Source organism: Pezoporus flaviventris, unplaced genomic scaffold, assembly GCF_033815535.1.
Source record: "Pezoporus flaviventris isolate CSIRO_AGI_PZ_B2104156 unplaced genomic scaffold, CSIRO_AGI_Pfla_v1 ptg000022l, whole genome shotgun sequence".
NCBI lineage: Eukaryota > Metazoa > Chordata > Aves > Psittaciformes > Psittacidae > Pezoporus > Pezoporus flaviventris.
Genome location: NW_026892570.1, coordinates 1,242,715 through 1,268,926, shown reverse-complemented (window position 1 = coordinate 1,268,926; position 26,212 = coordinate 1,242,715).

Sequence of the window (26,212 nt, the reverse complement as noted above, 5' to 3'; positions counted from 1 at the left end):
ATTTTTCTGGTATTTTTCTATTCCTACATATGAGCAAACCAGTTTACCATAAACCAGAAATATTGAACTCTCTGAAATATGTAAAATATCAGTGGGAAAATGAGATTTTCACGCTTTTAGGACATCATTAGGACATCACGTTTTAACTTGTCAAATTTATATCAAGCTTAGGGCATGTTATCTAGTGCAACTATTTTGTTCTGTTATTAACAGTGTTATTACAATTAACATTGACTGTGATATTTTAAAGGGACTGATTCTCCCATTTGCAAAAGCCACACTTATACCTTCCTCTCCTTTATACATGTGCTTGTATTATTTACAATATGCAAAAAGCTGAAGTGTAGTGCTCTTGTGGATATCAAAACTTTATTCAGCATGCTAATGTAATAAGCATCTTGATAATGTAAAAATTGTTGTAAGGGTTCCAGCAGTACAAGTTGAAAAAAGAGCTGTAAAGAAGAATGTTTTAAGCCATCTCATGATGGTTTCATTATAAGAAATGTGACATCTAACCTGTTTCTATTCTGATAGTGATAAAATTTCAAAGTACAAAGATGAATAATGACATTTTTCACACTGACTCTGCATCAACTAAAAAATGGACATAATAAACTGAAAGAGAATTGCACTAAAAGCCTGTGGTACTGTATTTCAACCTCTGTAACTTTAGCATTCCCCTGTGTTACCTTCTTATTCTTTTAAAACTCTCACGCAATCAGTAGCTCAAAACAGAGAAGTGATTTCGTTCTGCCTCAGATGAAAGGATTGACTACCCTTTTCCTCCTCCCCAACATCACAACACCGGAGTGGGAAATGAGAGAAGTCCTGAAGAGAGTCTTGAAGAGTGTTCAAGAAGATACATGTAAATTAAACACTAAAAATGCATCAAGTTCCACTCAGAAAACCAAGAAGTAGTGCTTTATTTGAAACTGTTTGTCTGGATAGAGGAAGACAAAGCTAGTATACAGCTTACAGAGGGTCAGCCAAGTTATTAAACTTCTTCCTAAACTATTTCTCCACTAGTAAAACAAAATTAAATATTTGTTCCAAGGCAGACTCCCTATTGCATGGAACTAGACCTTCCTCTCACATTCCTAGTTTCTAGTGTACACAATGCTTTTTTCTAATTTACATTTTCAATGTATTAAATTGTAAAATTTAGCAAATAAAGGATATGATATATTAACAATGAATTTACTGTATATAAAGCAAATATTTTAAAATACCTTGCATGCCAATTGCAAGAGACTCAACAGCTAAGATTTTGTATGTGACCCTGACCTGCCAAATGACCTTTGAAAACCGGCTTCTATTCTGCTTTTTGGAAATCCAAAACATAGCACAGTGTCTCCAGCTTTTCTGTACAAATAAGTAACTGCACCTTGTTCTTTAAGGTATATTTGACCCTTTTGCTTTAACTGATGTTAAAGATTAAAAACTCTGTGGAAGTGAATGGAGTCACACTGGTACACAAGTGTTGTAAATGGAAGAGAAACTGGACCATGTTTTATGTTTTGCATAATGATGTAGCATTTAAGACTTGATATTTCTTATTGATATAGCTTCAGAAAACAAAGTTCCTTGGTGGTTTTCATTACCACAATAAAGAACAGAGCTGATCTGCAGGGCAGTGAGGCGCAGTTAAGGAGAACTATAAACAAGTGGAGAGAAGTCAGCTTTCTGGACTCCTGGGAAAGCACACTCCAAAGATGCCCTCTAAAAGCACCATGGAAAATTTACTTTCTTCTTTGTAAAAGATATTTTATTTGAAAAGAGAAACAGTTATTGATTAATTATTCTCTTGAAATACTTTAAAAGAAACATTGGCAGCATACTTTCTTATGGAAAAAATTGAGATTTGTTTTCTTCCAGAAGATGTTGAGTACTTTTGTATCTATCTTCAGTAATTCCATATCATTATAATACATAAAGATAAATCATTTGAGAATGTCTTAACAAGCCTTAAAAAAAAAAATTATTCCTGTTTTGGAACGATGACATCCCTTTTCAGTAATTTCAAATACTGTTCTGTTTTTGAAGGGATAAGGGGCAGCTGTTCCTGGAAAATGTCTGTCTGAGTTAGATTAACAACTCTGTATAACCAGTAAGGTTTATTTCATAAACTAGCATTAACATTTCCCACACCTTCAATTAACACTGGTTTTACTTAATCTAATATTACTTTAGGCATGATATGATCAGAAAACAACATTGCCAGCCAAGTGTCCCTCAAACACAACTGATTTCTCTCTTTGGCACCTCATTAAAATGCAAACTGTATTAAAATTGGTTTTTAGCACTTTCAGGCAGGAACGTTTGTCATAATGTTAATTTGCAAATTTCCTCTTTTTTTGTATATATTCTGTATGCTGTGGTTGCCGTGTTCAGCCTGAGGCTGTTTGTATTGTGCAGACAGAAAATGAACAGTGAACATTTATTTCTCATATCTTTTGAAGGAACCTGAGGCGCATGAAGATATTTGTGCGGTAACAGGCATAGTCAATCTCCTTCACTCCCTTTAGTCACTATATATCAACAGCAAACTCCTAGCTAGTCTTGCTGCAGCAATTAACCTGCCAGGGCTTTCTGCTGTCAGACTCAGTAATAATAAACTCCCCCCAGTGAGAGATAGAGCTATAGATCCTCGCCCTGCAACTTCCACAGTGGGTGAATTATTCAGAATCAGCATGATTAAAGAGATGACATGGTATTAGTTAAAAAGGCGTACTTTTTCTTTTCCTGACTAAGGTTTAAACCTATTAAGGAATAACAGCAGAAGAATATGTGTCTTTACCATACATCCCAGGTCTGAGAAAAGGGATTTCTAGAAAATGAATTTCTAGAATGCCTATAATTTTGAAAATTTAAGGAGAAAAACATAAATAGCAAAACTGTTAAATCATAAGACATCTGTGAATCCAAGAACCAAATAAATCAGAGTAAAACAAATCATCTGGGACACAGAAACAGATATATTAACTGGGAAAAAATTGTAATGTTGAAAATGCTTTTTTAAAATAAAAGATAATCTCACTATTAATTTTTAGTCAATGTTATTGCGTAGAACATTTTAAGTTATGTACTCTGACAGATAAATTGAGAAATATGACTCATTCCCCTTATTTTTTTTTTTTTTATTCTTTTTTTTAAAGCAGGGAAAAAGCACCATTATTATAAATGCTGTAATATATTGCAAACAAATCAATTGTTTACATTTCCCAGTGCTAGGGCAGCAGTGTAGTGCCATACATGCACAGCAAGTGAGTTTACCGAAACAAAGTAATGGAAACATGAACTTAGCTTACACATTTCTAGTCCCATTAAAATCATAATTCATTTGCAAATCTCAGTTTGCTCAGCCACCTGATAGCACATTCTTAACTAAATACTCCTAGTGATTCCCAGGAGAATGATCTCTGTAAAATGCAGGACTGGGCTTACAAGTTAGAAGTGATGTTAAATGCAGTCAAATTCATATTCTGTGAGTACTAGAGCATTCTTTGTCATGCTCATCTAAATTAAATGGAATTAATCTGTTGATAGAGAAGACTAGAGAGAAATAAGAACCACATTTTTTTTAGTTTATCCAGACCGTCAATGCAGGTTTGACTGCTTAAGCATGCATTCCACACTAATGCAGGTAGTATGGAATTTACATTCAGGTAAATGGTTAATGAGTGCAGGTGGATAAACCACATGCACTTAAAACAAACAGTATTCTGAACAAAGGGAATATAACCTTATAAAATACAGCAATAGTTAAAGGTTTTTGAAATAAAATAACTTTTTGAAATTTAGTGTAAGAGGAGGTATTCATTTACCTCTCTGCAAAATAGTTGTTGAATCATACATATAGAAACAACTGAACTTCCATTTGTCATAGAAGGAAAGATACATTTCACAGTAGAGCCTTCTGTACTGTGCTGATTCTAAGAAGTAATGTTCTAAATTATGTTCTTTCTATCACACATGATCATTCATGGACCTCATCTAAAATAGCCTTCTAAAGCATAGAAGTCTATATAAACAACAGGAGATTCAAATAGAGTTATAAGCTCTGTTTTGGGTTTACAAAAGGACTGTTATGGCTTAAAACCAGACCAAAATAGGGCATGAAGTGTTGAGATAATGACAGATCCAACCAGAGTGTGTTAATCACTATTGAACAGCAATTAAAACATCAGTGTGTTACCAACATTATTCCCATACTAAATCCAAAACACAGCAAAGCACCAGATACTAAGAAAAAAGTTAACTTTACCCCAGCTGAAACCAGGGCACAGAGAATTTAGAGCAAATATCATGGAATCCATATAACTTCAAATCCAAAATGTAGTATTACCAACCTGTTCTAAATTTTCAATTGTGCTGAACATTTGGGTTATATTCTTTCATATTTAAGTTAGCCAAGAGCTGAAGAGATATCTAGTTCTTAACTTCTATACTTGTCATATTACCACTGAAAATATTCACAGTGCTTTTTATTAAGAACAATTGGATTTCTCTGCTTTGCTACAGTGTTCTATGCAGTAGTTTTGAAGTGCTACATTTCATGGAGTTGAGGCCCTACAAACATCTCTAAGGCTTCACGTGTTCATGGGATCAAAGCCTGTGATAGATCACTTTTCAAGAAACCCATCACCAACTTTTTAAAACAGAACACTAAAAGCTAGACCATCAAATAATGAAAATATTAGTATTAAAAAACTATTTTAAAAATCTGCAACCATATTTTAACTACATATTTTAGATGACTGGATAATGATAATTCAGAAATTATGTTCATCTTTTTTTTTAACGGATTTTCTTATGAACTTCGTTTCTCAGTTAGTTGTGAAAAGAAGGGCAAAGACTTTCAAAATTCTACACTTTAAATACAAATTTAGGTATATAAACAAACGGCCAAGTTTTCGAATGTGCTGTTTTTGCCACTGTTGTCAGTGAAATCATTTTAGTGAATCATTTATTATGGCTGAAAATCAGGCTAGATATGACAAATATAGAATATAAGGTATCCTCATCACTACCCAGAATGCATATTGGGTAAAAGCCAGTAGTCTTCTGCTGAGTAGTAGTAAGTTTGTCATTTTTGAAGAGTCTACTTGGCGGATAAAGAACTGGCTAGATGGCTACATGCAGAGTTGTGGTCAACGGCTCAGTGTCCAAGGGGTTGGTATTGGGAACAATTCTGCTCAATGTCTTTATCAGCAACATGGACAATTGGATCAAGTGCACCCTCAGCAACTTTGTCGATGACACCAAGCTATGTGGTGCCATCAACATGCTGGAGGGAAGGGATGCCATCCCGAGAGACTTTGACAGGCTTTAGAGATGAGTATGTGCAAACCTCATGAAGTTCAACAAGGCTGACTGCAAGGTCCTGAACCTGGGTCAGGGCAAGGGCAAGTACATCTACAGCCTGGGTGGAGAGTGGATGAAGAGCAGCCCTGCGGAGAAGGACTTGGGAATGTTGATTGACGAAATCCTCAACATGAGCTGGCAGTGTGTGCTTGCAGCCCAGAAAGCTGACCTTATACTGGATTCTATCAAAAGAAACATACCAGAATGTTGAAAGAGGTGATCCTGCCCCTCTACTCTGCTCTCGTAAGACCCCACTTGTAGCACTATGTGCAGTTCTGGTGTCCCCAACATAAGAAGGACATGTAACTGTTGGAGCGAGTCCAGAGGAGGGCCAAGAGGATGATCTAAGTGGCTTGAGCACCTCCCATACAAAGACAGCCTGAGAAAGATGGGGCTGTTCAGCCTGGAGGAGAGAAGGCTGTGTGGAGACCTCATAGCAGCCTTCCAATATCTGAAGGGGGCCTACAAGGATGCCAGAGAGGGACACTTCATCAGGGACTGTAGCAATAGGACTAGGGGTAATGGCTTTAACTTAATGGGCTTAACTTAAGCAGGAGTAGGTTCAGGTTAGATATAAGGAAGAAGTTCTTTACCGTGCGGGTGCTGAGACACTGGAACAGATTGCCCAAAGAAGTGGTCAAAGCTCCATTCCTGTAGTGTTCAAGGCCAGTTTAGAGAGAGCCTTGGGCAACATGGTCTAGTGTGAGTCATCCCTGCCCATGGCAGAGGGATTGGAACTAGGGGATGTTAAGGTCCTTTCCAACCTTTACCATTCTATGTTTTATTTTATGATTCTACGATACCACAAACTTAATTTTGTATGCCATCTGTATGAGTAAAGATGGCAGATGACAGCACTTTTGTCTTTCTGCATTTTTTTGGCCTTACTGCTGCCCTTTAAAAATATCATCACTCCGCATTCAAGAGTTTCTGTTTTTAATATTGTTTAGTCTTCAGACAACCAAAACCAGAGTTAATGCAGGGACTGTAATTCTCAAACTTCTATCGCTCTCTTCAAAGCAATAAATAATCTAGACCAACTTGTTTTGTTCATGTTAATATCGCATACATCAACAACATATTACCATAAAATGCCTATAAAAATATTTAACATACATTAGATAAAGAAATTATGCATATATTCAAGTCCATGGTTGAATACATGCCATTTTGTTAATCCTCTGAATTCTACCGGCATTTTTTAGAGATGCAAGAATTTCAAATAGCACACTTCTTCCTACCTGAGTAAAACATGAGTTTTAGCATGGGAGGAGTTATTTCTGGTATATCAGATATCTTAGTTTCCTTTTTGTCTATGCAGAGTACCCAGGCAACTAGCATGGACTAGATATTTAAATTTAGAAGGCAAAATCTTGCCTTGTGCAAGCACATATTTTCTGTGACTTCCAGATAAAAAATAAAAGTTAGTGTCTCTTTCTCCTGCAGTCTTGTGTACAGAAGCATACAAACTGTGGATCACCTTCTCGGACAGAACAGTTTTTTTTTTCATAACAATGAGATCTCAAAAATTTTGTTAGATGTATGCCCATATCTTCATATTTCTCACTGACGAAAAATTGTGAAGTAAGATATGTAGCAAATATTATCAGGAACTATGCAGAATTTCACTTTCCTTTCCTATTAAACTGTGTAGGAAAAGAAATCGTTTTCTTCTAATACAGCCATAAATTTTCAGCAAATTTAAATTTCTCTGTGTTCCAGGTAGGCTGATAAAGTCAGAATATTCCCACTCTGAAAGAGATTAATTGTGACTTTCTGTGAAAAATTTGTTTTCCATAAAGAAGGTTTCAAAGTGTAGCTGGAGCTGTCTGGCTGGTGTTGTTTGACAGACAAATGCTTCATTTCATTCTGTGACACAGATTAGATTCTAAGATTTTTCATCTATCCAAGCTGCAAGTTGGATTCTTGTCTTTCCCAACTAATAAAACATGTGATGTGCTCCCTTTGGAAATGCAGAACTGTGGTTTTTCTATATTATAATATGATTCAGCTTCTGGAAAAAGTATCTCAGAATTAGCATTCAAAATTGATGCTTGGTATTATTTTGCTGAAAAGGGATAGACAACAGCACTTGTTGAACTGGGGACTAGAGAAATAAAACACATTGCTTTTCTGTAAACAAAGTATTGTATTACTGCTTGGCCATTGTTGAGATGAAATGAACAGTTATAAGTTATTTTTTGAGGGTGGGAAAACATTTTCTTTACTTTGAAATATCTCAACAGGAGAGGGATAAAGGTTCTCTAATTCTAAATTCAATTAAAAATGTTATTGTTTTAAAGTTTTTTTTTTATTTTAAGATCATATTTTAGAATTCTTCATTCTTCCTTTAACACATACTGTAAGCTTACTGACATCAATTTTAAAAATATTGTTCTCAACTGTTTTACATTTTCCCATTGTGTGTATTTCTTGGTAGTTTTTTGTAAGTAGCTTTGAATTTATTTAGCAGATGCAGTCCTCACACTCCTTTCAGGCTTATTATCATCACACCTCTCCCTATTCAATATTATTAACACCATCCCACTCATCACAATCCTGCCTGAATCAAAGGCAACTTGTTTCTTGTTGGTGGAAGCTTTGAATGAATAATTCATCTGGAAAAGCCTTCTATGTTGTACATTTCCAGAAGACAGAGCAATTCGCTTGTCAATCACAGTGGCTCTGTCAGTACTAAGTTACATACAGTATGTGCTCCAACTGTACAGGGGATGACAAGCAGCTGAGATTACCAACTGTGTTAATCCTGGCCTTCCTTTTAGCTTTTCTTTGACAGAACATTCAAATTCAAGTCTCACTCTAACACTGCATTGAGAAACCAGTGTCAGATTTTCCTCTCTGTTCTCACTGATACAGTTCGGTTGAAAGCTCTTACATATATTACAACCAAACTGGTCACAAGGCACAGTTATTCATCTCCAGAGTGTTACACTTCATTTGGGGTCCTGAACTGCTGATTTTCTCTTGCCTACACAGACTGGGTGTGGGCCTTAGGCTGGCTCAGTATGAAATTGAAGCTCCAACTGGTAGTGAAGTGATAGTGAAGATTTCTGATCTTCATATGTGGAGCCCGTAGGCCTAAACATATCCCTGTTGACAGAAGTTGCACGCAAGTGTAGCCCCTTGAAGGATGGACTCCTTGTCTCTTCTCTGAAGATTAGTCTTCAGAAGCCTATTTTTTAATAATTGGAAATGCAGTACAACCAGAAGTGTAAAGTAATAGGAAAAGAAGCTGTACACTAAGAATCTTTCATTCTGAAACAAATAGGGAGATATAAGATGTGGCACTTCAGAGATGGAGCAGCTTAACATATTATTAGACTCTGAAAGTAGAGATTTTAAAAGTATGTGTTTTCTTTTTTGTTTTAAAATCTTTTCATTTTATTTTTAAATTAAGCTTTGACAATATGACAGGTGTATGGCTAATACACCAAGGAAAATTTGAGTGACTGGCATTAACTAGGTATGACTCTCTGTTTCTATCCACTTAAGGCATTTATGAGTAAAAGGCCCTATCTACATTAGCAAGTAACGCAGCATTATAGCAGCAGCTCTCTACAGCAAGGACCCAATGTCCACACCATAAATGTCATGCAGGGGATTACTTCAGATTAGCTATAGTCTCATTCTGTGAGATGAAGAGTCAATAGCACTTGAAGCATATTTGGCACACTTCTGATTTGATTTTGTAGAAAAGTAACAGAGTTCACATGATCCAAGACTGAAACAAAGCCAGTAGAAAGATTAGGAGATCTGTTTTAAAACCACGTTTATGTTGTGAACTAAAATCCTAATGTACAACAGAAAGCTACTATGTCTGAGAACATGAGCCATAAAAGAAGATGCAGGGTTAAAGGTAAAGAGCAGATCTAAGACCTTTAGAGATTAATGAGGCTGGAGAAACTGCCAAAACCTTTTTTTTTTTTTTTTACCTATTTTTATGAATTTGTAACATAAAATAGCAGCTATGGAATTGCTGCTTACCTCTACAGGAGGTACAGTGTCATCTTCTGGAAACATAAAACCTCAAAGTAAAGAAATATATCGTTGTGTGTATATATGTAATAATAACAACTAATTCCATTCCTTAGAGTAATTAAATTTCCAGCATATATTCTTAACAGTGAGATGTCTTTTAGATATAGTAGCAAATGTGCTGCAAAAATTCCATTTAAAAGGCTACAGTTGAGTATAAACATATTTAGTCTATCAGTTAAGGTTGGTTTTCTCCTTTAAGAAAGGGATTAGAGACAGTTAACATTTGGGAATCTTTTCTGAAACAAGTAGTGAGAATTTTTGTATCTGCCCTGATATCTAGGAAAAGTGCCTTTCTAGGTTTGTGGTTTGCAAGCAGAGAGGGACTCGTGAGTGAAATGGTGACTGGAGGCTATCTGGGGGACAGTGAACATGAAGTTGTTGAGTTTCAAATTGTTGCCAATAGGAGAAGACTGCCAACAGCAGCTCAGCCTTAGATATGGAGGGAAGATTTTGGGCTGCTGCAGCAGCTAACTGCAAGGATCCCTGGGAATTTGCTTTTGAAGGTATTAGGGTCCGTGAATGCTGGCCTCTTAAGAGCAGGCAATTCCAAAATGGAATGTGTGGCAGAAGTCTGGCTTGGTTGAGCAGGAATCATCAAGAACTTAGGTGGAAAAGAAGAGCGTATGGACACTGGGAGCAAGGAAATGTGTCGCAGAAGGACTACAGAGAATCTGTTCACCATTGCAGGGAGAAAATGGAGCCAAAGCACAATTAGCATTCAAACTGAGCAGTACTGTGAGGGACAACAAAAAGGCTTCTTAAAATATTTTAACAATGAAAGAAGGATGAGAAATAGCATTGGTCCATCACTTGATGAGGTCAGTCACCTCACAAATAGGGAAGTAGACAATGCAGAGACATTTACTGCTGCCTTTGCCTCTGTCTTTAACATTGATTATCTGGACTGGGAACCTCTGGAGCCCTGTGTTGGAGAACTGTGGCTGGGGATATGATAAACTCCCGTCAATTCCAAACTTGTTTGAGACTTTTTGCTTCAGCTAAATGCACTACAAATGTCTATGGGACTCCAATGTTATTGTGTGAGCTCTCTCCATTATTTTTCAATGGTTTGGGGAGTTTGGAGAGATCCCAGTCAACTGCAAACTGGCAAATGTTGTCTCAATGCCCAAGGGAAAGAATGAAGACCCTGATAATTATAGGCCTGTCAGTCTCACTTCAGTGCCTGAAAAAAACAGGGATAAGCTTATTCTGGAAGTTATTGAAAAACTCTTGGAGACAATTCAGTCATTGGTCAGAGCCAGCATGGGCTCATGAGGAGAAAATTCTGCTTAACCATCTTAATTTCCTTTTATGACAAGGTTATCCATCTAGTCAACCAAGGGAAGCAAGTAATTTGGTGGGATTTGGCAAAGTTTCTGATATTGTGTGTCACAGTATCCTTCTGGACTATGTCCAGTTTAGGGCTAAACAAGTCCATAGTATGTTGGGTAAACAACTGGATGATGGTTTGGGCTTAAAGTGGTAGACTAAATTGGGTACAATAAGCTGTTGGCCTGTCATAAGTGGGGTTCCCAGGGCTCAATTTTAGGGCCAGTGCTTAATGTTTTTATGAATGATCTGAAAGTAGGAATCAAATGTATATTAAGTATGATACTAAACTGGGAAAAGCTCTACCCTTGAGGTTGGAGAGATCTGGATAGACTAGAGAGCAGGACAAACACCAGCCATATGAAATTTAACAACACCAAGTGCAGAATTCTCCACTAGGACAGAGTAATCCTGGTGATATGTACAAACTGGTTGATGAGAGGCTGGAGAGCTGCCCTGTGGGAAGACATCTTGGGGTTTGGGTTGAACTGATGGCAAGTTGAATATTAGTTAACAGCCAGAAAGGTCAACTGCGTCCTGTGGTGTATCAAACACAGCATAGCGTGTCAAGGGAGGTGACAATTGTACTCTATGCTGCCATGCCCACCTCAAGCACTGTGTGCAGTCTGGGGCTTGCCAGTATAAGAAAGACATTAAACTACCAAAGAGGAGGGCCAAGTATATGGTGAAAGGCCTCAAGAGCAAAACTTAAAAGTAGTGGCTGAGGTCATACAGCTTGGAAAAGAGAACGCTAAGAGGTGACTTCATAGCAGTCTACAGTTTCCTCAGAGGGGCAACAGAGGGGAAGCTGCTGATCTACTCTCTCTAGTGACCATCAACAGGACTTGAGGAAATTAAATGAAGCTGCATTAGAGGAAGTTCAGATTGGACATTAGGTTCTTCACTGGGAGGGTTGTCAGTCACTTGAACAGGCTCCCCATGTCATCCCCTCAACTGGAAGTGGTCACAGCACCAAGCAGGTCAGAGTTCAAGGAACATCAAGGAACATCATTAGTCACATTTTACTATTATATATTCCTGTTAGGACCTGGGAGTTGGACTTGAGGCTTCTTCTGGGTCTGTTTCAACTTAAGACATTTTATGAGTCTGTGACCAGTAAACTGTTCAGGGTATTTAGCCTGTACTCTATCTCCTTTGTGGCTAGCTGTGAACAGCCATTTTAGTTATCTTAACCTTTCCCTATTTACAGCCTTATGTCCAGCTGATGGTCTCTCAATTGTGGAAGACACATTCACCTTCATCTTGAAGAATCTCTTAACTAACACAATAGAAGACAGTAAAAACATGTCAGCTGCACTACTCAAAATATCTTCAGGGTTTTCCCTTGAAGCACTTAGGTATCACATACAAAGAACTCCAGACTTTCTATCAACAATGTTGAAAGCAGTCCAGGGTTTACACATATTCACTCTAATGAGAATGACATATTATTACATTTTCTTTCATATTCCTTGTATCCTCAATATACCTATAGAAGTTTTTCTTGTTACCCTTAATGTCCTTGGCCAGATTGAGTTCTGTTAGGGCTTGAGCTTTCCTAACCTAATCCCTGGCTGCTCTGACTATGTATATTCCTCCCAGTCTACCTATCCTTGCTTTCACCCTCTGTAGGCCTCCTTTTTATGCTGGAGTTTGTCCAGGAGCTCCTTGTTTATCCATGCAGGCCTTCTAGCATTCCTGCCCAACTTCCTTTTTGTAGGAATGACAAAGAGCTCCTCATCCTGAGCTTGGAGGAGGCAATCCTCGAATATTAACCAGCTTTCTTGAGCTCCTCTTCCCTCCAGGGCTTTATCCGCTGTAACACCCCAAGCAGATCCCTCAAGTGTCCAAGTCCCCTCTCCTGTAGTCCAGGGTAGCAAGCTTGCTGTGTACCTTCCTCACTGCCATAAAGATCTCAGACATCGCCATTTCTCTGAATGTCAGCGAATTCTTCATGTAACCAGAGTTGAATTGCAAAGTGCATTCCCATACTGCAAGACTGTCTGAAAGCTGTTTGGGGTTTTTTTTCCATGTCTGAAAATAGGCCAATTCTTCTTCCAGTCTACTGTGTGTATGGTTTTGAAAAGTTATGATTTCTTCCAGTCCAGTGGTCCTGAGATGTGAAATAGCAGGGCATAAGTATTCTAAAAGACCATAGGAAACTGAGCACCTGAGTCTGTGTTGTACACCTCAAAAAGCAATATCCTAGCTAATAAAGTCCCAATTTACTGGCAGTAGTCTGTTCTGCTTCTATGCACTTCGCTAATTTTACAACTCTAAACTTGTAAAAAATTGTTATGTGTATTTGCTTAAATTACTATATCCTACATTTAGGATTGGTTTTAATGCAGTTGGGTGTTTCTGGTGAAAAAAAGGTCAATTGATAAGGTTTTTACTTTTATCCCAAGCAAGCTGGAAAAGCTGGTGGAAAAGCAAACTAAATATTTTGAAACCTACTCTTGAAAGCTCTCTGGCCTAAATAATGTCTTATAACTTCTCATTTTTTTATTCTGTATACCAAATGATTGCCTCCAAAAGTAACTTTTTCCTTTGTGTTTCAAAAATAAATGGCCTTTCTTCTGTTCACTCTTGTTCTTCCTTGATGTTATCCAAATAGGATATTACTCAACAGTTATCAGAGAATATGAAGGAAATTAAATTATTTTTGACTTATTTTCTTCCATATGAATCCCTTCATCCTCAAGGAAGAGAGGAAAAGGCAGAACATTTCACCTGTGCTACAGTATTATCTGCCTGGTGAAATCTGCTCTCTTTATGTTTTTACAGCTATTGTTTTACGGATAAAACAAATTTAAGGGCATCCTTATTAAACACATTTTTCCTTAATGGGAATGTTTAGGTACAACTCTGTCTAAATTAAAAGGAAGTCAGACTACCTCGCTAATCATCTCAGTTGTACTACTGGTGAGTTGTTGCATAAACTTTGGCCAGTCTCTAGATCTCCATGATCATTAATTTTATTCTCATTTTGCTAAAGCAAAGGGCTTTAAGATCAGATAATACAATGATTGATGCTAAAGAGAGAAGATAGATATAGAACAATGATATTTGAACTTCTAAGTGACAGTTTATTGATGTGTGTTATCCATCAATTTAGATTGTAATTGCTTTAAAAACTGCTTATTTGCTTTTGTCTCAAGTCCAAAACCAAGAAAAGAATAGAAAATGAAATACTGTTCAGTCACAAACACAGCAACTTATCAACACGTTTAAGTATGTGTTAATTTGTAAGCCTTTCATTTGATGCTCAAGCCTTGAGATCCTTTTTGGAAAGTTTCTTCTTTTAAATGAGCTTGTGAAAAACATAATAAGAAAATGCATCACAGGAAATGCTTCTATTCAAAAGCAAAGCTTGAATGCTGAATTTTAGACAATATTTTACAAAAAGGATGAATCTTCCGCATTCTAAACTGTAGTAAAAGCAATTTAAGAATACAGAAAAATACTTCTGATATTGTTAATTCATAATTTATTTTGCCTGAAATAATTGTAAATTCACAGAGACTTTAAATATTGGGAACCAAATTAGTGTTTTAATTCCTCCAAAATCTGCTTTTCTGTCTATGGAGACCAAACATTCATTTTTTATACAACATAATGTACTTCTACTTTAAAATGTTTGTTAAAATCATGCAGAATGAAAAATTAGTGTGCATTTATGCTAGACAAAAAAAAAAAAATCTGGCATCTTTAATTTTATATGCATTCTTTTTCTTTCTTTCTTCCCCCCCCCCCCCAGCCCCCCCAGTATATTTGCAGGGAGAAGCTTATGATTCTGAAATTATGATTTGTTCAAAAAAAAATACTGATGCCAACTCATTGCTTTTTTATGGTTAACACAAAGTCATTGGAAAAAGGAGGAGCACAAGATTTATAATGTGTTAAATGTTCATGCTGCTGTAGAAGTTAGTGAAAATTTTTAACGTGTTGTAATATATCTTTTTCACATATATATATAATTCATGGACTTTTTTAAAGCCTTTGTGTTGTAAAGTAGCTTCAAAAGATGCTTATGTTTAAATAAATGACCCTTCAAATTACTTGTACATGGGTAGCTTTTTCTACACTGTGACTATGTCTTTCATTATGAAAGGTGGTAGGTTAAGAGCACTAGAGAAAGTAGCTTTCTAGCTATCTGTAGCATAGATATTTTGTAAGTAATATAACTATATGATTTGTTGTACTTTTTTTCCACTCTATCTTGTTTCAAGATCTCGTTGACAAGAAATAAACCTGTGTAATATATAGAGTAATTAATGTTCACTAATTAACACATCATAACAATTCATATAGAGACCCCTGTAGACATGACCCAACTGTTTAAAAGTCCAGTAACATCACAGACTTTTCATTGCCAACAGTAAGTTGCTTCAAGTAAGTATTGTTTCATTATTATTAAAATTTTAAAACCTCAGTTCTAAACAAACCCCAAATAAAAGAAGTGTCTTAGAATTACATTTTTTCTGAAACCATACCATGTGCACAAAGACATAACAAACATTCCCAAAAGTGCAAAAAAGGTTGTACTTTCCCACTGCTACAATACCTGATTCTCCAGGCAGGCTTTCAGGTTTTGTAAGAGTTTTCCTAGCGGAACAAATTTCACACGTGTGCCTTGCAGCTAGTAGAGGATTAATGAAATATGGGTTTACACTGTTATTTCTCTTCTGACTTGTTTTCAATGGTTAAAGTCATGTGCTCTCTGAAACCAATATACTGTAAGTTGATTGTTTTTCTCTCAGTTTGCAATTGACATTTACTGTGTCTATATCGGTAGTAACAAGCCTAATGAAAAACACTAAACAGTATGTTTATTTCAGAATATTTGAATGATGATGTTTTTTTCTCAAATACCAGAATCAAACCCTACTCTTGCATATTCTGAGCCACAGACGTCCAACAAAGTTTATGGTGCTCTGAAGAGACAACTTTACTTCTGATTATACACCAAAGAAAGAACTGAACCAAAAGGCAATGTTATCACCAATTGGAGAACAGTCACAGGATCATAAAATCATAGAACCATAGAATAGTTTGGGGTCAAAAGGACAAAAGTCATCTAGTCCAAACTCCTGTAATGAGCAGGGAGGTCTTCAACTAGATCAGGTTACCCAGAAACCCATGAAGACTGGCCTTTAATGCCTCCAGAGATAGGGCATCTACTATCTCTTTGTGTAACCTGTGCCAGTGCTTTACCACCCTCATCGTAAAAAATGTTTTCCTCACATCCAGCCTGAATTTCCCCTCTTTTAGTTTAAAACAATCACTTCTCATCCTATCACAACAGGCCCTCCTAAAAGTCTTTCCAGTCTTTCTTATAGGCCCCTTCTAAAAACTGAAAGGCCACAATAACATCTCCCCAGAGTCTTCTCTTCTCCAGCCCCAACTCTCTCAGCCTTTCCTCACAGATGTGGTGCTCTATCACTCTGATAATTTTGGTGGTCCTTCTCTGGACCCTCCCCAACAGGTCCATGTCTTTCCTGTACTGAGGACTCCAGAGATACTCCAGCTAAGGTCTCACCAGAGCAGAGTACCCGGGCAGAATCATCTCTCTGCTGGCCATGCTCCTTTGGATGCAGCCCAAGATATGATTGGCCTTCTGGGCTGCAAGTGCACACTGCCAGGTCATACATATCCAATCTTTCACCTACCAGTACCCCTAAATCCTTCTTCTCTGGGGTACACCAAACCCTTTATCCCCAGCCTGTATTGATACCAGGAGTTGTCCCAGCCCAGACACAGGATCCTGCGCTTGGCCCTGTTGAACCTCCTGATGGTCTACATGAGCCCACCTCTCCAGCCTGTCCAAGTCCCTCTGGATGCATTCCTTCCCTCAGATGTGTCAACTGCACTTGGTGTCATCTGCAAACTTGCTGACAGCACACTCAATCCCACTGTCTATGTAACTGATGAAGATACTAAACAGTACTGGTCCCAGCACAGACCCATGTCACTTGTCACCAGTGTCCATCCAGACACTGAGTCATTGACCACTACCCTCTGGACATGACCACCCAGCAATTCTTCACTCACCAAACAGTCCACACATTAAATCCATATCTCTCTAGTTTACAGAGAAGGATGCGAGGGACTGTGTCAAAGGCTTTACAGAAGTCCAGACAGACCACATCCATAGTCCTTACTTTGTCCATTGATGTAGTAATTCCATCGAGGGCCACTTGGTTGGTCAGGCAGGACTTGCCCTTAGTGAAGCCATGCTGAGTCAATGAACTTCACTAGGAGATGTGAGAAGCTAGAACTCAGACCCAGATGATCACCCATGTTTTAAGGTTTCCTGTTGGAAGTAAATTGCTTTGGAGCCTCATGCAAGGCTAGTCATTCAAGTCAGCCATGTAACTATAATGGTCTGGCTCTAGCAGCAGAGAACCCAACACCAAGAGGTTGTAAGAAAGAGAATAAGTCAGTTTGTGGGGCAATGACTTAAAAATTAACTGAGGCATTAATGAATATACAAATTGAATTAATGCAATTAAATCAGTCATTTATTGTTGATTAGTTTGAGATCTACTGTCATCAACTCATTATATTCCTAAGCTGTGTATTTGGCTTATTTTTCTCCCTTACAGAACTTTTACAGAACTTCATCTGGAGACAAAAAGACATATGTTCAGTGAAGCCTATATTAATTTTCAAAATAATGAATGGCAACAAATGTATTTAACAGATTTGTTTTGCTTTGAGATTTACTTCAGAACATGATAAGATAATTCTAGGGAGAGTAGCTCATATCACAGTACTTGAAGAAGAATTGAATAACATAACCGTTCATTTTTAGAACAAGAATTTTAAAAAAAAAATACAGGAATATTCTCAGGTCATATTTTATCCAGTACAAAATAGGTAGTTTTCTGTTCCATGCAGCAACAAGATTCCTGTGATTAGAAAGTGATAGCAGCTTTCCCATACCTAAACGGGGCTATAGGAAAGATGGGGAGGGCATTTTTATAAGGGCAAGTATAGATAGAACAAGGGATAATGGCTTTAAACTGAATGAGGGCAGATTTAGATTAGATAAAAGGAAGAAGTTCTTTACTGTGAGGGTGGTGAGACTCTGGAACAGGCTGCACAGAGAAGTTGTGGCTGCGCCATTCCTGGCAGTGTTCAGGGCCATGTTGGATGGGGTTTTTAGCCACTTAATCTAGCGAAAGGTGTCTCTGCCTATGGCAGGGGGGGTTGAAACTAGATGAGCTTTGAAGGTCTCTTTATCCCAAACCATTCTATAATCACACAAGGTATGGTCTCACAAGGAGAATCTTAGTGTGGAGGGACTCTTTCACTGCTCCTGTTATTTTCTGCCAGAGCTTGACCTTACCTGTCATTTCTGCTCAGCTGCTCTACAGAAAGTGCAATATCCTAATATCAGGTCAGTAGCAGCTGACATATTTGCATCTGTCACAGGAAACTGAGCAGCTTTACTGTCAACACCTTCTGACTAGGAATGAAAGGAAGACTATGAAGTTATCTCACAAAGTACAAGGCTCCTAAGGAGGGATTTATTCTGCCAAAAGCAGAATGTACAAAGATGTCAGCTCTTCTTATGGAATTCAGCTCTTCTTATTCTATACTACCCTCCCCTCAGAAAAAAAAAAAAAAAGAAAAAATGAACTGAACAAATTATTTCACTCTCCAAAGTATCAAAGGAAAAATTTAAAACCTGTTTTAATATGAAATTTGTCATTATGTGTTCTGAAAAAAAAAAAATACCTTTGTCGTGGAGTCATCTATATTTTGCCACTTCCAGAAAAGTTTCATAATATTGTTAGTTAACTTATTGTTTGCTTTTTTTTCCTAGAGAAAAATAAGTGAAATCAGTGATCAGTATCACTAGTGCCAAAGGCCCTTAAATTCTTTAAAACAAAAGATAACATGTCATTGTTGCAATCTTTCAGGAGCTACAGGCAATGAAGCTGTTTCAAAACAACCAACAAATGACACTTCCAAAAGAAAACTCTACCTAGACATAAACCTACAGTCCAGCAGATGTGGGACAATCCTTTCTCTGAGCCCTGCACCTTCACCTTCACCTTATAGTTCTTTTCCTAGTTTCTCTTCTGCTACTTTCTCCCCCTCCACCTTTTTTGTTTTTCCTTGTATCACTATCTTCACACTAAGACAATTTGAAACTGAACACCAACTCTATACCAAACGATCGGCTTTAAGAGAAGAAATAATTGATATCATTCCAGCAGATAAATTTAAGAGCCACACCTACTATCATGACACCACTTACACATTTATATATATATATATATACATATATATATTTTAAAAAGGGAAAATAGTTTAACTGATTACAGAGAAAGCTCAGCATAACAGGTCATCAGGTTGTGTGCCATGGTGACAAGCAACACAAAAATGTCTATAAATAAACTGGAGAAAAAGTGTAACAACGTGAAGCACAGCAAAAAATTGCAAACTCTGCAACCACAGCATTCCTCAGCATGTTATACCTTTCCTGAGAATTCCCGCACCTTAATTAAAATATGCTTTTGCAATTTCTCTAGACACCCTCAACAGTTTCTGAAGTATTTTGCTGTCATTCATGCTAACCTAACTGGTCTGTAATTTCTTTGTGTAGCTCTAGGTTCTTTTCTTGTTAATTGGATTATGCTGGCCACTCTTCAGTCTTCAGGGATTTCTCCTGAACTAAGTGAATTAGACTAACATATTTTTTCATATTTTTCCAATTCCTTTCCTCACTTCTTTTAGGACATTCTGAAGACTGCTCTCTACTCCTGCAGCCTAAATGAAATTATGGTCCCAGCCTTCTCAAATGCTTTGATCTGTATATCTACATGATTATACAGTAAAATGAATTATGATTACTTCTACCATCCCAAAACATAATAGAAAACATGTTTTGTTTTCTTTTGTTCCCTTACAAAGGACTTTTCAAGGTGGAAAGTCTTTGAAATGAACCCATGAATAGGAAGTAGTCTGAAGGCTTTTTTACTATTGCAGAAGTTCTGGCTGGGCTGTTAGCACCATCTACCTCAGCTGCAGTGGCCAGTGTCATCCACCAAGATCAAGCTGCTGACGGAGAGGCTACAGTACAGGCTTCAGACTGCAGGAATTTCCTAGACCTTTCTCCAAGGGCAGGGACAGGCATCAGACCTGCCTGTAAAAGGTGTGCTCAGGTAGAGGGCCTCCTACATCAGGTGGCTGAGCTGCAAAAGAAGGTGAGGAGGCTGTGTAACATGAGGGAGGCTGAGAAGGAATTAGAAAGCTAGTTCTAAGTGCAGTCTGCAGTGAGCACACAGTCAGACAGCCAAAAACACCCCCACTGGTACACACATAGATGGGAGGGGGGTCAATAACAGAAGAATGGAAGCTTGTAACATCAAGGACCTGCAGGAGGAAAAGACTTCCCATGTTGGTTGTCACTACAGTAATCACCACCTTATTTTCCATGTGCCATAGAATGGAAGATCCAGCAGGATCATGTCCATGATGCTGTCAGGCACAGAGGTGAGACTGACTGGTCTGCAGTTTCCAGGGTCTTTTTTCCCTTTTTAAAAACAGGGGTTATATTTCTCCTTTTCCAGTCACTGGGAACTTCACACGACTGTCACAACTTCTCAAATATGACAGATAATGGCTAATCCACTTTACCTACTAGGACTTGCAGATGTATCTCTTCAGGTCCCATGTACTTGTGCACCTTCAGGTTCCTTATATGGTCTCGAACCAAATCTCCTCCTGCAGCGGGTGGTTCTTCATTCTCCCAGTCTCTACCTCTGTCTTCTGTGACTTGGGGAGTGTAGCTGGAGCACTTGCCTGAGAAGACCAAGAGAAAAAAGTTCTTAAATACCTCAGCCTTCTCCATACCCCAGATAAACAGGTCTCCCATTTTCTTCTGTAGAGAGCCTACATTTTCCCTAGTCTTGCTTTTACTGCTGAGTTACCTGTAGAAGCTTTTCTTGTGGCCCTTGATGTCCCTGGCCAGATTTAATTCTACCAGAGCTTTAGCATTCCTGATCCTTAGCAGCTTGGAAAATTTCTCTGTATTCCTTACAAGCTACCTGTCCTTGTTTCCACCTGTCCTGGGCTCAGCAGTAGCAGTCATTTTTCTCCTTCTTAGTAGCTGGTGCAGTGCTGTGGTTTTGACTTTCAGCCTTGGAACAGCGCTAATAACACTGATGTTTTTAGTTGCTGCTCAGTGATGTTTACTCTGACCAAGGACTCTCTGAGTCTCATGCTCTGCCAGGGAGGAGGGGAAGCCGGGAGGCTTCCTTTTTTTTGTTTGATTTTACCCAGAAGCTCCTTGTTCATCCATGTATGCCTCCTGGGTTGTTTTTTTTTATTGTTTTTTGGTTTGGTTTGGTTTTTTGCTAGACTTCCTCTTTGTTGGGATGCAGCAAACCTGAGCTTGAGTATTAAACATCTTTCTTGGGCCCTTCTTTCTTCCAGGACTTTACCCCATGGCACTTTACCCAGCTAGATAGGCCCTCTCCTCTTTGACTTTGCTGTCACTTGGAAGATACCACCAGTGCATTCCAGGAACCTCCTGGATTGCTCATGTCTTGAGGTGTTGTCCCTCCAACAAACATCAGGGTGGTTGAAGTCCTCTATGAGGACCATGGCTTGTGAACTTGCAGATGCACCTATCTGCCCATAGAGGGCCTCATCCACTCAGTCTTCCTATTTGGGGTGGTCTGTAGCAGACACACACTATTATGTCACCTTACTGCCCTCCTTTCAATCCTCACCCATAAACTCTCAGTCAGCTCCCCATCCATCCCCAGACAGAGCTCCATGCACTCCAGCTGGTCACTGACAGAGGGTGACACCCCCTCCTCATCTTCCCTGCTTGTCCTTCCTGAAGAGCTGTATCCATCCATTCGAATGCTCTAGTCATAGGAGCCATACAACCACATCTCCATGACGCCAATAAGATCATAGCCCTGCATGGTCTCTAAATTCCCTTGGTTATTCCCCATGCTACTTGCATTTTCATATTGATATATAAGTTGAGCCCACAGTGTAGCTAACTTACTGGCTGGAGTGACTGGAAGTCCTTTGTGAGGAAGTTCAGGTAGTCTTCTGGTGACATGTGATCTCTCTCCACGCACTGGCATCAAAGTGTAGAGTAGGATGGATTGAGGTTCCTCTCTCACAAGAACTTTAATTTAAAATCCTGTTCACCAGCTTGGCAAGCCCATGACCAAAGGCGCTCTTCCCCTTCTCTGACAGATAGTGCTCTATTTCTCAGAGTCCCAACATCTAAGTAGCCAAACCCCTGGCTGCAGTACCAGCCCTGTAACCATTGGCTGATTTGCCAGATTTAGCTGGCCCTTTCCAACCCCTTCCTTTTGATCAAGAGGACTGATAAAAAACTACCTGTTCTGCCGAGACCCTTATCATTGCTCTCACAACTCTGTAGTCCTTCCTGATACTCCTCAAACTGCTCCTGGATGTATCACTGGTGCCCACATTAAACAACAGCAGTGGATAATAGCCTGTGGATGGTACAAGTCTTTATAGTCTGTCTGACATCCCTGACACAAGACAGCAGCCCAGCTCTTTAGAGAGTGTGCTGGGTCCGCAAATGGGTGGCTCTGTACCTCTCAGATAACTCTCAGAAGAGAGTTGCTATAGAGTCTTATATATATATATATATATATATATATATATATATATATAGTGTTATATATATAGTCAACTATATATATAGTTAACTTATATACATATATAGTAACTATATACAGTTATATGGTTATACAGTGAGCAGATTGAGCTGCTGTACTCAGCTCCAGCATCAGTTCCAAAGTGATGGGTCTTTCCTCTTCAGTCTGCAGAGCAGTGACATGGTTCTGCAAGGACACCTCAGGGCCCCTTTTTACAAGGACAAGGGTCAATGTTTTAAACTGAAAAAGGGTAGACTTAGACCAGATGACAGGAAGAAATTCTTTACTATGAGGATGGTGAGGCACTGGCACAGGCTGCCCAGAGAAGCTGTGGCTGCCCCATACCTGGCAGCATTCAGGGCCAGGTTGGATGGGGCTTTAGCCGCCTAGTCTAGTGAAAGGTGCTCCTGCCAGTTTAGGGGGTCAGAACTAGATGATCTTTCAGGTCTCCTCCTATTCAAACTATTCTATGATTCCAGGATACCATTTATTTGCAGAATTTTCTATTTGAAACATCTCAGAACACATACCCAGGACCTGAGGAATGCCTGCTCTGTGCCTGAAACTGCTAATGAATAGCTGTGAAAACTGCATGAAGACTCTTCAACTTGTAGAAAAGACTTTCTCACCTTGTGTACAAAGTTCTGATTCTGCACACAGCAATCAGAAAGTTTGCCTGAGTAACACAAAAATTGAAAGTATGAATTATGTTCCTTTCCTAGACCTAGAATTTTTGAAAAAAAAAAAAATTACTTTGAACAAACGTTAAGAGTTTAAGATTGACTTAATTACTTAATTAAATATGACTTATAATCTTCTTATTAGGGAACAGTATTAACCAAGCCCTGAACACTTTTGAGAGATTTTAGTTTGTCCTATGCAATCAATTTATGTAATACCAGAATCTGAAAATTTTTATGGACTTTATCTTTCATGGACTTATGGATGTTAACTGCAGTTAATGATTTCACTCCAATAATGTTATTTTCTTCCTTGAACTTAATTTATATCCAGGTGCTCTGATTTCAGTGATTTCTATTGAATTACTTTGTAGTAGTGAAAGCAAAGTCAAAGCTAGATATTGTTGATGAACTGTATATATCTAGTAAATTGTTATTTAGTGTAGTTTGAATATTTAGAGTATTGGACTCGAAATATTACTATTGAATGCCTATCCCTTTCTTATGGAGCTCTAAGGAAAATTTATGGCTTCTAAAATACTGCCTTTTCCACTGCTAGCACTGTTATCTTATGCTACTGAACTTTCTTGATGACTAGGTTTTCCTTTGACGTTAAAAATGCAAAGCTAGAATACTTGATTCTCTAGAAGTCCATGACATGTTTATGTAGAAGGCTTCTGGTGGGTCCTGCAATACCGAATACATTATTCTTTTTCATCTACAGACCTTTCTCACCTTTCCCTATCCCCTTGGTTTATGAATAAATAATCCATGTATTCATATTTCCCACTTGTCAAACTCAGGCAGCAGTGAAAATAAGCAGCACAAATTGGCAGATAATGCACCTTATTTCCATGTAGAAGCAGGTGCATTTTCTTCAGCATAAGTGGCAAGATGACACTGATACATTTTGACAGGCAGCCTGATCTAAAATTACTCAACACACTTTGCCACTGGTTGGGGGAGTGTCTCCCATGAGCTTGTTCCAAAATTCTTCAGTCCCCAGGGTGCTAATTAAAATTTACTGGATAATATTTGAAGACTCAATGGTTCAAGTTACAGCAATTATCAGTCACTAAATGTGAGTGCCAGAGATTACGCCTCATGATTGGATGCTTTATTCAAGATATTCAAGAGGGTTTCCTTCCTCTTTTCCACCACCAATCTTACACCCCTCACTTCCCAGCCCCACTTTTATTTAATTTTCCATTCAGATCTTGAAGAAGCTAGATCAACAAAGTGTCTCAACCAAGTTTTAGACTAAGATCAGAGTTTAATTACCTATTTATCTTTCAATTTTTTGTCAGCTGCTTGTCAAGGATTTAAAAAAGGACAGACTTGTTACAAAAGCCTTTAAAAAAAGCAGAAGCAAGAAGCCCACCTGTGTTATAATTTTAGTAAGCAAAACCAGAGGTCAAGTCAGTACTGCAAGAAGAAAAAAGTATATCCTAATTCATCTCACTGCTCAGTTCAGATTTTCTCAACAAACGCTCAGATTAGAGATTGACTAATCACACATGCAATAAACATCAGCCTCTTTCAACTTACTAAAATACAGCTATGAACAAAGTTTACCATTTAGATGGCTACTAGCTAGCTTTTTTCCCTCTTCCCTTAATGTTTCATCAATATATTGAAACACAGACACTCTGAAATCCTTTTAACTTTTCTGTTACCAACAGAATCAAGGTGTTTCCTTATGCTTTGATGAATTTTTATTTACATATTTCACTAAAATATTTCAATTAACTACTGCAATGATTTCTCCTAAAATCTTCTGAAATTTCTGGTCAGTTTCTTGCAATGGTGCAGGTAAGGAACAACCCTCCTGCTCACCAAGAACCTGCTCTTCCTGGTCTCCCTGAAATAAAAAGACCATGTTCTTTTTCATGCCTGGAATTGGCGACCCCATGAACAAGGGTATACTGAAATGGCTAAATATTTGCATTCCGCAGGTACCTTTCAACCATATTGTCACATTCTCTCTGGCCCTCATAACCCTACAATAACCACAGCAGAAGGCAAAGCTACCCTGTCTCTGTGAGCAGCCACTTCTGTAACCTACCTAAAGACCAGAAAATTTATTGCAGTATTTGTCAGAGGTAGGAAACCCAACAAGTCAGCACATGAATTTAAGTTTATGAACTTTTGCCAGGTGTAACATACCAGCTTATAGTTTGCTTCTTCTGGGCAAGAAAGAAAATAAAATGCCAGGGATAAATAAGGGTTTAGGACGTTAACATGACAAGATTTCTTTAACTTGGAAGTCCTGTCTCCTAAGAGTGTATGGCCTAACATTATGAAAGTTGACAGGCTAACTGCAATTCCATTAATTAAGCTCATTTCACTGCACCCACACCTGTGTGTGCCTTGGCTTTCCAAATGGCCAAAGAATAACGTTTCTTATCACTGCACAGGAAGAGCCCTGTCCTATCCCTCAAAACAACGTGACAGCAGAAGCGAGAACACAAGATAAAGCCAGAAAGAGAGCCAGAAAGATGATATAAATCATGGAGAAGAAGAAAAATCAAAGCATGGAAAGAAAGGGATCAAAGTTTGGTATCATATGGGAGAAAAATTTTCGCAGAAAAGTGGAAAAAACAGATTATATAGACATAAATAATTTCAAATCTTAACACCCACCCTTAGTTTCTAATGTTCTATTGTATTCAAGAATATGTTTTGTATTCATACACATTATGTAAACTACTGAACATAGTATTTGATGAATATTGTAAGTACACACATGATTTTCCGAAGTTATTTCATACTGCAAAAATAATATGTTCGTCTCATAACGCACTTATGTGCCTACCTCAAAGAGCATTAGAATAAGTATCAACATCAGAGTCTCATTAAATGCAAAAGAAAGTACAGCTACTCAGGAATTTTCCAATTAAGTGATTCTCTGAGAGAAGCAGAGATTCATTGAAATCTGCATTTGTTCCTGGGATCATATCAGTGTCTCTAACGCTTAGGTCCAGAAAGGTTTCTTTGAAGTTGGAATTTTTGATTGAGAGACCAGACATGGGTCTGGAATTCAAGAGTGACTAGAGGTCCCCAGAAATATGAGTTGATTGGTGTTACAAGAAAAACATTACTGCTGTATAC